This window comes from Mustela lutreola, chromosome 4, assembly GCF_030435805.1.
Source record: "Mustela lutreola isolate mMusLut2 chromosome 4, mMusLut2.pri, whole genome shotgun sequence".
Taxonomy (NCBI): domain Eukaryota; kingdom Metazoa; phylum Chordata; class Mammalia; order Carnivora; family Mustelidae; genus Mustela; species Mustela lutreola.
This window is the reverse complement of record NC_081293.1, coordinates 22,235,141-22,248,395: the sequence shown is the minus strand read 5'-3', so window position 1 is coordinate 22,248,395 and position 13,255 is coordinate 22,235,141. Positions and strand designations below refer to the sequence as shown.

General features: G+C 39.1%; 1 protein-coding gene across 5 annotated transcripts in view; it reads right to left on the bottom strand.

Moving 5' to 3' along the window:
- SORCS1 (sortilin related VPS10 domain containing receptor 1) overlaps window positions 1-13,255 on the bottom strand; it is a 512,629-nt gene that overhangs the window by 250,833 nt on the left and 248,541 nt on the right. The gene's annotated exons all lie outside the window — the stretch shown is intronic.

The following is a 13,255-nucleotide window of genomic DNA, read 5'->3' as shown; positions in this document are numbered from 1 at the left end:
GAGCCTCCCTTGTAATTCAACTCCATCACCGTAGCAGGAAAGCAGTTGTAGACCATACATAGATAGATAGGGTAGCTGTGGCCTAATAAAAATTTATTTATGAAAACGTGTGGTAGGCAAGAATTTGGACATAGCTTGATGACTGTTCTAGAGTCTAGATTCTTTAGACTAGATTTCCTAATTGCTGACTCAGCTTTTTAATCCTGAGATTTACACACACACACACACACACTCACTCACTCAATCACTCACTCTCTCTCTCTCTCTTGGGATAGGAAGCGAATGATAAAACAAAGCCAAAAGCAGTGGTTCTCCTGATAGGAGGCTTTCCTAAAGAATTTTAGTAAAAATAGGATAAATAACAAATTACATTATCTGGAGATATATCCCAGAACTGGATTGGAAGCTCTGGACTAAATGACCCCTTGATGGCTGCTGAGGTTGAATGACTCAATTAAAAAACCAAATAACAACAATAACATCCAAAAAAAAAAAAAAAAAAAGCAAAACCTTCATGGACTCAAGTTCCATTCTGATTATAGTGAACACTGTCACCACATACCATACCACTGTGCCCACAAAAGCCAAACGATATGCGGAAATCACTGCTGGAAGTCTCAGAAGAGGTTCAGTATAAGGTGTCCTGAGGATGCTTAGGAGGGCTGCTCCCTTTGCCACTGGTAGAGTCATTGACATTTCAGAGTCTGCAGATGTCTTTCAGTCTGATTTGATTTTAGAAGAGCCACTTGCCACCAATTTCAGATATGTGTCTGATCTACATAAGCATGTTATAAGCCCTAAGAGTACCTCTGAAGGAGGGGTGAGGTTCGTAAGTTTAGAATATATTATCAGCAATATTAATAACACCCTCATTTTTTTTTCCTTTTACCCTTTGAAAGAGTTTTCATTTCTCTTTCATCTAGCAAGTTCTATCATCCTCAAAGATCGAATGGGGCACATAGGAGCTAATATGCACAATCATAAAAAAAATTAGCAAATCTACTAACCAATGATCTTGATTGCAACTCTGTTACCAGCTCTACTCATTTCCTTGACTTAAGCTTCCCTGCCTCAGAGGAAAGAAAATAATGATGGTTTTGACCTTGCACAGGTAAAGTGATCTTTCACACAGTGTCACAGCAGGAAGAATCTGGGGTGTTCCCTGTTTTTATATGTTGGCATCTCTAATCAAGGCACAAGTTCTTGCTCAAACTTCACAGTGCACCCATAGCTGGAGTTCTGAGCCAATGAATTATTATTTTCCCTGCTGAACACATCCGCCATTTCTCAGGCCACATCTCCTGAACACTGCTTCCTCTCCTGAATTCTGCGAGCTACTCAGCACCCAGGCAAGTTGTCAAGACGTACTCCTTCCTCCCTGACTCCTTCTCTTTCTTTCTCCTTCATTCTTGCTTTCTCTCTTTTGAAACATATTCATGGCACTGTTACGAGGTATGGATGCTGTGAGACATGGGGCTCTTGGATTCCAGTGGCGATGAAAACTTAACATTCAATCCCTTCATACAAGATTGCAAACAGCCCAGCTACATCTACTGTGGGATGCAGAACTTTTTTTTTTCTTTTTTCTTTTTTCTTTTTTCCCTTCAAACAGAGTTCCAAGATAATACAAGAGTATCCATATGGCAGAGGAGGCACCTTAGACTTCACATCCTTTTTTTTTTTTTCTTTTCCCCTCTCTCTTAAATTTATGGACACCATTTAGGGAGATTTCAATTTCCATTAATAATATGTGCAATTGATCTACATTTAAAAGAATTTAATCATGTCTTAGTGACAAATTTAGCTTAAAGCAGAGCTTCACTTAGGACTTTCAAGTAAATTTCTGTTGAAAAGGTCAATTTCTAACATTTGTCAATTAAAGCCCATACCAGACAAATTAAATTTTCCTCCACTTGTCTGGAGCACAAACACTTTCAATACTGAGGATCACCAGTGGTTGTCAATTAGGAGAACCACCCAAAACAACGACAGAGACTGAGAACATTTTTTAAGACCTGGATATTTATTTATTTATTCAAGAGTTAGGTCTTTTTTTTTTTTAATATATACTAAAAAGCTATCTAAGGATAGTAATGGAAAAACAAAACAAAACATTATTTTACTGGATAATTAAAATAATTTCAATGACACAAGCACTTGAACATCTGTTATTGAGGAAAGAAGTAGGGGGAGGTTTTAAACCCTCTCTGAAGCTTATGAATTTCACTAGTGATACAAAAGCACATGAACAACTGGAAATTAACATGTAGCCATCATTAGGGACAGGTTTGATAAAATTGTGGTCCTCAGGTTATGCTGAAGACAGTGCTTGAGGCAGTAGAAAAATTTATGTTTTGGATTTCTGGGAGCGCTCTATGGAACAGGCAGGCTATCATCGACGGTCATACACATGCAGCACTAGAGTGATCACGTTATGGTTTTTTTCTTTTAATTCTCTGTTTTCCAATTTTTATATCATATATCCATTATTTTACCAAAAATATAAAAAAGAAAAAAATTAAGAGAGAGACAGAGCTTGGAGGAAAAAAAAGAAAGAAAGAAAAAAAGCACTCCTTCACTTTGCTCAGCTCAGTCTCCTATACAATAGAACTGCATGTCCTCGTTTCTCTGCTTTTGGGCCCTTCATTATTAAATAGTTCATAATTTACTCCAAAGGAAAGGACTCACGGCCAAACATCTAAAGATGATTTTTGTTCACGAGGTCGGCAGCAAAAGAGTGAGATTTGGCAGGCCTTACAAAAAAGACTGCATTTATTGCTGCAGCAAATGTGAGCCACTCAGAAGGCTATCTCTAAGCACCACTGGGGGAAAGGAGTAAAACACAGCCTCAGAGCAGGGGAAGCAGGCACGTTCACCGTGCTGTTGACGTGCTTATCTTCTGGTGAGGAAGACAAGGTCATCATAGCTGTGAATTTTTGTTGCTGTTTTGTTCTTAGAAATCCTTTGACTCAGCTGTCTCAGACACACACACACACACTCACACACACACACACTCATCCGTGTTGAGTGGCAACTCTAACTAAGCTGTCCCAAGATTATAGAGGAGGCTGTCTTTTCCAAGCACCCTGTGATTACTATCGATCTGTTCAGCTCATTGCAACTCAACCTCACCAGACTGGTCACGGAAGAAGGATGGATGTTATTAGAGATCCTGAGCAGCTGCTCTGCAGGTATCATTCATTAGAAGTAAACTAAATGTACTGACTTCCAGGCATACAGAAAGATTACGTAGCAGCTCCATTCCCTTCCCAGAACCTATCGTGTCCAAAAGCACGGAGAGCTGGAAGCACCTGCTCTCCAAGTGGGATGTGGAAGCTCAGCTCTTAGACAATCCAAATAAAGGAGCGAAGCCAGGACTAGAGTAGCTGGATTCAAAACCCACCAGTTACTGATAAAGCTAATATGTGTCCAGGGCGAGGCAGACACTATACAGAGAATGTTCAGAAACAGAAGCATCTGCAGAGAACCAAGAGTCAAAGGGTTCTGAAATAAAGTAGAAATATCACTTATGACAGGCCTAACAAATAGATCCATAAACACCGAGGAAGTACCAATATTAGCCACAGGGGAGAATATTAACCCTAGTTCATATTAATACCAATTAAAACTGACGAAAAGTCATGATTATATTTCAATAAATCCAACAAAATTAGACAGTTGAAACTGTCTTGTCAATAGTTGACAAGACAAGGTAAAATGAAGACAAGGTAAAATGAAGTCAGAAATGTGTTAATGTGTACTATTTGGGGATGACAACACTAATTCAAGAATTATTTACATAATCACTTTTTATGGTATTTTGGGTTAAAAAGAATAAAGAGATCAAGGTAGGAAAATCACACCTGACATACAGTAATCTTGGATGGATTAAAAGGTTATTGGAAAATGGAAAATGTTATTACTGTGGAACAGAGTTCATGAGACTAAATTTAAATAAAACCTCCCAATAAAGAAGCAGATTGAAATGCTCGCACATAGTAGGCTTTCTGGATGTGCTAACCCTTCCTGGTGGGAGACAAGTAATTAGCTTACAAATACTTGCCCATGCAATGGTTACACAATCTAAGAAGAAAAATAGGATCCGGTGTCAAGCACTTTAGAGATTTGCTTTTTTTTAATAAAAATTTTTTAATGTGGTAAAAAAACACATCTCCTAAAATTGACCATTTTAATCATTTTTAAGCGTACAATTCAATAGTTAAGTGTATTCACTTATATACTGCTGCTGTGCAACAGATTTCCAGAACATTTTCATCTTGTGAAGCTGAAACTCCACATCCATTAAACAACTCTCCATATCTCCCTCCCCGCCAGGCCCTGGAAGCCAACATTCTGCTTTCCGCTTCTGTGAGTTTGACTACTTCAGATGCATCATGTAAGGAGGACTCTGAAGTATTGATCTTTTTTATGACTGATGTTTTTTTATTTCTTTTTTTTTTGAAAATTTATTTATTTTTATTTGTGACAGAGAGAGCGAGGGTACACACACACACACACACACACACACACACTTAGCAGGGACAGGCAGAGGGAGATGAGAGAGACTGAAGCTGTCTCTGTGCAGAGCACAGAGCCCGACCTGGGGCTCAGTCTCAAGACTCTGAGTTCATGACCTAAATCAAAACCTGAGCATTTAATTGACTGCCACACAGGTGCCTCTATTTTCCTTAAAAGAATTTTTTTTTTTTTTAGATTTTATTTATTTGAGAAAGAAAGAGCAGAAGAAAGAGGAGGGGCAGAGAGAGGGACAAGCAGACACCCTGCTGAGTGGGGAATCTGACATGGGGCTCCATCCCAGGACCCCAAGAGCAGGACCTGAGTTGAAGTCAGATGCTCAACTGGCTGAGCCACCCAGGTGCCCCCTTTTATTAAAACTTTAATTCCAGGGGTTACCTGGGTGGCTCAGTGGATTAAAGCCTGTCTTCAGCGCAGGTCGTGATCCCAGGGTCCTGGGATTGAGCCCCACATTGGCCTCTCTGCTCAGCAGGGAGCCTGCTTCCCCCTCTTTCTGCCTGCCTCTCTGCCTACTTGTGATCTCTGTCTGTCAAATAAATAAAATCTTTTAAAAAAATAATTAATTCCAGTGCAGCTAACATACAGCGTTGTATTCATTTCAGAGCACAAGTTGGTGATTCAGTAATTCCATATATAACTCAACACCCATCAAGAGAAGTGTCCTCTTAATCCCTAACACATATTTCACCCACCCCTCACCCCACCCCACCCCCCATAACCATCTGTTTGTTCTCTATAGTTAAGAGTCTGTTCTTTGTTTTGTCTTTTGTTGTTGCTGTTCGTTAGAGATTTACTTCCTTAAGTTACGTCCTATAATGTTTAAATGACTATAATTCTCATTACAAACTCATTGTTTCTTAATGTGTGGGCAATTTACTGCACAGTCTGTATTTCTGCGTTCTTTCTTCACACACAGACACACTACACCCGAAGATGGAACGGCTGTTCAGACAAAGCCACAAACTATGTGCTCACCGAGACAGCTTTCTGTTGTTCCCTCTAGCACAGACCAGCTGCTTGGGCCTTCGTTTTATCAACTATAAATGGGCCTGGTGTTGGCTCATCCCCGCCTTCCTTGGTGTCACAGAGTGAAAAGAATCTGCGAATGTTCTTTGGATACTTAGAGGAAAAAACAGAAAACACAAACACTTTTCCATTCTTCAGAAGCTGGTCTGAGGTAGCACATACTTTATACAATGGAAGGGAAAAATAAAATATTAGTGGCCTAATAAAGAGTTAAAGTTTCTGGCCTTCTAAGAAAGTCAAGCTCATCATGGCCTAGTCAACAATGGAGGGTATCTGAGGATTGTGCCTGTTTAGTAAGGAGGTTAGACTTCCTCTCTCCTTTTTTTTTTTTTCTCTCTCTCATGGTAGAAAGAGCACTGGAAGAAAATCAAAAGATGGAAGCCATGAGCAACAGAGAGGAAGTAATCAAGACTGACCTGTTTACCACAGACTTGCCTGTTCACTCTGGGGCATCAATTAGCCTTGGGTACATACATGACTTAAACGGAGGGGAGTAGTATTTTGTATGGTTGGCCTCACAGGTTTTTATTCCATGCCCAATGCAAGTCTCACTTCACTGACAGCCTCAGATAGAGCTAATTTACTGTCCCCTGGACTGGAGGTCTTATTTGCATACAAAATAAAAATATAGCCCGTGTTACACACTATGGAATGATGTCTGTTCAATTCGATTATAAGCCTACAGGTAGAAGAACTCAGGCCTAGACCTTGCTCCAAGCATTGTGTCAGGCACCAGAGAAACAGAACAGAACTCACATTCAATAAATTAATTAACCATAGATGTGAAAGCATCTGGAAAACTTTAAAGGATTTAAAATTACAAGGTGCTGTTTTTAGGGAGAGGCCTATGTGCCACAAGAGCAACAGGAGAATAATTACTTGCAAAACATCAAGGTCATTCCAATAAGCTGTTTTCCTGGGACGTAGATTTTTTTTTTAAAAGAAAAAAAAAAAAACCCACACACGCAACCCTGCTTGTCTTGGTGTTATGTACTCAGAGATTAGATATAAACCTTCTACAGCTTCAGAGAATGTTGGCAAAAGTCAAGACGTTACTCTCTGGCACAGTGGGCTGAGGTATCCTGGGACTAAGCCCCATTCAATGGTTGCCCACACAACCCAGACATTGGTAGAAAGCCTGACCTCCTTACCTTAGGACTTTTAGGAGCTCAAATGGGTAGAACACCGGGCCCCAGCCGTGCCCGCTCAACTTCTGCCCTGGGGAACCGAGAGAAACAGACTGAGGTTCAATGAACCTCAAGAGCATTCCATCGCCCAGAAGCAAGGGCATCACTCCCTGGAGCTTCTTAGAAGAGAACAGAGGCTCACACCTCACGTGTACCCAGTGAAAGAGCGCCCCAGCTGATGGGTGCCCACAGCAAAGCATCAGAAGCCCTGCCTTTGACCTTACTTGTTACTCGGACATTCTACTCTTCGGGATCTTCACACTAATATTTCTCAAAGTGCACTATGCAAAGGACCACCTTCTGGGGTGAATCATCTTGGTGGGGGTGGGGGGGCCTTGTAAAAATACAGATTTCTGGGCTCTCCCAAATACCTACTTAACTGCTATGTGGGAAACAAAACAAAACAAAAATTTTATATATATATATATATATATATATATATATATATATATATTCTTACAACTTCTTTCATTTTATTGTGATATAATTGACATGTAACATTGTATATGCTTAAGATGAACAATTAGTTCATCGGGTACATTTCTTTATCATCAGAAATCTATTTTTTTTTTTAAATAATCACTCCCATGATTCTGAAGCTCAACTCTGGGGACCACAGTTTTACTTTTCGATGGAGACTGGGTCGGAAGACGCTCTGCTATTTTCTGTCCTAACTTCCTCTCTCATTCAGAGATCTGACATTTCAGATTGTCTTTCTCTTTCCCCCTATTTCTACAGATTGAAGTTTTTTTTTTTTTTTCTATGTCTAAATCATATGGGGATTTGTTTTCTCTAATAAAACGGCTACAGTCCTGATTAAGGAATGTGATAAACCTGCTGTCAATTACCTTAATTGATCTGACAACCTGATTAGACCCAGAAAGGGGAAGATCTCCTCAGTGGAGCCTTATTAAAAAGGAGAAAACAAAACAAAGGCCCATGTAATTAAAATGTGATCGCTCGTGATGAGTATGTAAAATCAGCTCTGAGAGGCATTCATGATGGGGAAAACTTTTCTAAATGGCGTCTTGGGCAGACAAAGGAACACTAAATGGTCAAATAAATCAGCAGGCTACTAGGGGAAAATGCTGAATAGGAACATAAGGGAATTTTCTCAATTATTAACTCACCAGTAGTTTTGAAATTAACAAAATTTAAGTAAGTAAAGTAAGTAAGCTTTCCCACTGTAGGCCAAAAGTAGATTTGGGGCCACATTTTGGGCCCTATGAACCTAAGGAGAATGACAGTTACTGGCACCTTTTGTGGTTATATATTTATAGATATATCTATAGGCAGATCAAAAGATAGTTTTATTATATATATATTTATATCATATGTATATAAATATATTTTTTCTTTTTTTTTCCTAGACAACTATGCTGAAAGTAGAATCATGAGTCCCTATCTCAACAGGAACCCAATAAACTGTCCTACAGAACAGAGTTCAGGCCATCGATGCCAGGTCATAGTAACCATGACCGCTCCAGCAAAAAGCCAGCACTTAGCATGTGTACCAGATTCAAAGGTTATTCTTTTAGTATTATTTATAATCCATTTTTTCCTCTCTCAGTGGAAAACACTAAAACTTTTCCCACATTTTGGTAGACCCCCACCCTTTAAAAATAGAAAGGGAATATGGGAACGGTGTTATTTTACACAACAAAAATATCTAGGTCCCAAGAGTGCTGAGAAATAGAATATTATTAGCTAATTAGGATGAACTGTCACACTAGAGTGTTTGATTAAATTAATTAATCAAGCTGATGATTGGTCTGGAGGGGGTAAGAAGCTGTTTTTACACAGTGCACCTGGTAAATTATGCTATTAACCAGTGGCCCCTTAGAAATTTAAAGAAAAAGTATTTTTGGATGAGAAATAAACAAGTTAGCACAAAGTTTCACAAAGAACGATAATGCCTGTTGTACGGTAGGTGCCAAATACATGAGTGAGTAAATAGATGTGACTATACAGTTTCCTTTTGTCTTAATTTAAGGTTTCGGATAAACCAATCCAACTACCCATTTTTGTAGAGACACGACAGAGAATTAAAAGACCTCTAGCTTTATTTGACAATCATCTCCCATGCCTAACTCACTTCAGAGATGCATTGTTCTTTCATTCCCTCTTGGGAAGCATGTAAATCGTTTCTTCCACCATAGCTCGCCCAATCCGGCAAGCATCAACCCTTAATTCTGACCAATTCCCTCCAAATTTAACACTCAATGCCAAACTACATATATATGCGACCTTGAATACGGTTGACACAAAGCCTTCTACATATCCATGGGCAAAGCCTCTTGGCATTTTGTACCCTATCTGGGTTTGCTATTTGGCTAACCTACAGATGTAAAATCGCATGAAATAAACCAAGATTTCCCTGGTAGTCAAGTTAACCAGGGTCAACTCTCCTTGGTGACCCTAGAATAAGCAGCAGTAAAAATAGAATTGCAACTGTGTGCTATTTCTCAGACTCAGAAACAATATGCTATTCTAAACTATTTTAAACAGATGTTGTTTATCCATTTCAGATAGTCCCTAGACAGTGTCCTCAATCACACCGTAGCTGGGAAAACTCAGGGTCGGTATCATTTTTATGCTCTACAGGAAACCTAGCACAATTCACTATTCTATGCCAGCATTTACCGAAGTGCCCTCTCAGTTTGGAGCTCTTAAACTTGAATAACAAAGGGTGTAGGTACATATGTTGGGACTTTATCAAGGCCTACGGTTCACCCATCCATTTGCTCATTCATTGATAGAGCCACGCCAATTATGCCAATCTTTCAAGGAGTTGCCTTCAGGTAAGATGAAACTATAAATAAGGATAATTCCTATCATTCTGGGGTTCACAGTGTGTAGTACTGACATTCTAAAGGGTTTTAGATAAATGAAACCCCATATATATTGAACCCCAGACTTCAAATAAAAAAAATTATTTTCTTAGATACTTTGTAAAACTCCTTTAATAAAATCACAGGAAAAACAAAAACAAGACCCATTTGAAAATTTTATCAATTATCATTCTCCTACCTCACCCAAGGACAGTTTTTTTGTCATCAGTTACCAAATATGGTCCCATTCAATGAACTCTACAAAATATACAATGCATAAAGTCAACAAAATGAGTGAGAAACACCTCTTTTGATCTAAAATATTAACTTTAGCTCAGATTTTATGATGACACATTCACTTAAAGCTACTTAGCTATTTTTATTTTTTTCCCACTAATTGCCTAAAGACTTCATGAGTCCAACGGCCATGTGTACTTGTGATCATTAATATGTGATCTGCACCTAATACAGTGCCTGACACATACTTTACTCACTAATAATTTATGGAAGGAATACAGTGAATTAGTGAATGAAATAAATTAATTCAATATAAACTTATACATGCAAAGCTATGAATATCCCCCAATAGCCTTCAAATTAAAAGATGCTGTTATCACATGCTGCAGCTAGTCTAGAAGAAAAATAAGTAGAAAATGAATGCACATCATTGTAAAGGGCCAGGAAGGGTCATTTTCTCCCCCCTCTAAAAGAGTCACAGAAAACAAAACAAAAACAAAAACAAAAAAACATGGGTGGGAAAGAAGAGCAGGAGGAAGAGTAAAGGGAGTGCTCCGCTCAAAAGACAGAGTAAACATTTCTATTCAACCCTTCACAGTCTTCCAAAACGGGTAATTATCTCCCAGCTCTTCAGGCCAGCAGCATGAGGGTGAATACATCATCAGTACTGATATAAAACATGAGTTTGCAAGTAAACAGGAAGTTTATCTTATGAAATGGGGCTTTTTATTTGCATAGAAGTTCTTCATTATTGACAGAGTTGGACTTTCAGCTACTCCCCACAGCTGTGACTCTCCCCCTGACATATGGAGCTTCTTAAAGGGAAAAAAAATACAAGTCGGGGGATTTCTCAGCAAATTCAATTCCCTTTATTTTCCATAGGGGCGGGGGTGAAGCAGCAGGTGGCAAATTCATTTTTGTCTCATAACATTTGATCATGTGACATTTTATTTCAGTCAATATAACTTAATGAACTGCAAACTGGAAACACCTGTCAGCATACGGGGAGTTAGTGGGGCCTGTGTGTGTGTGTGTGTGTGTGTACATGCATGGTGTATGTGTGTGTGTGCATGGGGATACAGAGAGGGAACAGGAAGGCTTCTGTGGTGAAGGTGAGGGAAGGAGGAGGCTGCTTTGCCATGGTCTGTGTAAAAAGCCGTTTCTTTTAAAGCCACTAGTTCCAATCCATGTTGCGACAGGTCTAAAGCAATTACGCGGGCTAGACGGGCCGGCCGTCCTTATTAAGTGAGATGTGGTGATCTTGGGCTAGGTCCTTAATGGATTGGACTTACAAGAAAAACCCTGAAAATGACAGCAGCAATGCCGGAGACCTCCGAGGTGGGATTACAAAGATGGTGTGAAATAAAACTGGAGCCTCAGAAACAAGGAAGGAAGCTGAGGGAGCTGTCGATCTGATCTTTTCCAAGAAAAGTAGCTGCTCATGAGTTTCAAACAAAGTTACACTCAGTTATAGACAATGTGTAAAATCAGCAAAATGAAGCTTTGTAGGGAGGTAAAACAAAAGTGACTTGCTATTTTATCACATTATTGCCATTATGAAGAACCCCCCAAATTGGCAGAAGAGCCAGGAGCTCTGGCTGAATGCTGAAACATGAAGTGTAATCTTGGGCAAACTGTTTCCACAAACCTCAGTTTCACAACCTGCCAAATGGGGATAATCTGAGAATGTGTTTCATACAACTGTTGAGAGATTACATGAGTCTTTTTTTTTTTTTTTTACTATGTTCAGTTAGCCACTGTATAGCACATTAGTTTTTGATGTAGTGTTCAGTGATTCATTAGTTACATATAACACCCAGTGCTCATCACAACACGTGTCCTCCTTAATACCTATCACCCTGCACCTTCCCCGCACCTCTCCCCTCTGAAACCCTCGGTTTATTTCCTGAGGTCCATAGTCTCTCATGGTTCGTCTCCATCTCTGAGTCTTTGTTTGTTTGTTTAAATATTCCAACATATTAGCTATTTTCATAACAGATATACTCCAGCTATCAGCTCAGAACCTTCCTGATAGAGATCCCCAAGTGAACTAGATGTACTCAAACCTTTAGAGTGAAATCACTTTTGTTCATTTGTCAGTTCAGTTAAGACCCCACTGTTAGATGTTTACTTGCTTACGCTCCCCAAGTCGCTCTTGGGCTTCCTCTTTCCCATCCCTTCACAGCATGTATTTTGAAAACACTGGGGGGGGGGGGGTTCCCAAGAAATGATGAGAAACAGCCTTTTAGTGATCCCAACCTACTCTAGACACTAATTCTGCACATGGTCTGTCACTTTTAAATGAGTAGTTTTTGTTTAAAAGATAAAACGAAGCTCGTGAAGAAGTAGATAACTTGCAACCTGTATGCATTGTTGGTGAGAATATAAAATGGTACAACCACCAGGGAAGACAGTATGGAAGCTCCTTAGAAAATTAAAAATAGAATTATCAGGATGATGTAAAAAGAATTATATAGAATCATCATGATTAATGATGACAACGATCCCCCCAAGCCTACTTCTGGCATTTATCTAAAATAATTGAAGGCAGAGTTTCAAAGAGCTATTTATATACCCATTTTCACAGCAGCATTATTCACAATGACCAGACCATAAAATGCAACCCAAAAGTCCAACAATGGATGAGTGAATAACAAGTGTGATACACACACACACACACACACACACAATGGAAAAGAAAAAAAATTCTGTCCTGTACTACAACATGGATAAACCTTGAGGACATTTTTCTTAGGCAAATGAGCTAGTCCCCAAAAGAAAACACTGTATGATTCCACTGACTTAACTAAGCATTCTAAAGAAGTCAAAGTTACAGGCACAAAAAAATAGAGTGATGGTTACCAGGGGCTATGGGGAGGGAAGAAAGGGGAGTTACTGTTCAATGAGTGTTGAGTTTCAGATAAGCTTTTCAGATGAAAAGTTCTGGAGATCTGTTTTACAACAATGTGAATATATTTAACACTATGGAAGCGTATACTTAAAAATGGTTAAGATGGTAAACTTCATGTTGTTCTAACTGTAAATTATTTATATCTAAATTTTATATTTTAAGAAGATAAAAATAAACTTAGCAAACATATCAGAAGAACACTCTCTAGAAACTTTCTCCAAATCAAAGCATCCACCCATAGTCTTAGGTATTAGAGCTGAACCTCAGCTTCTTAAAGTTTAGAGAAAAAGGTGAAATAACTCAAGGTCGCAGGCTCAGGTGTTCTGACATCCTACCCACTCCATTTCCATCATTCCTGCCCCAAATACTATTTTATTTTCCTGCTTGGGCCCAGAAATGGCAGAGAGGTTTGAGGATATTTGGTTACCCCATGATTGATCTGCTATTTGCTTTTCTTAAATCTTTTTCTATCTTTCAGTTTACCCTTACGCTATGGTCTATAGAAAAAGGAAAGCAACTTTTCTATG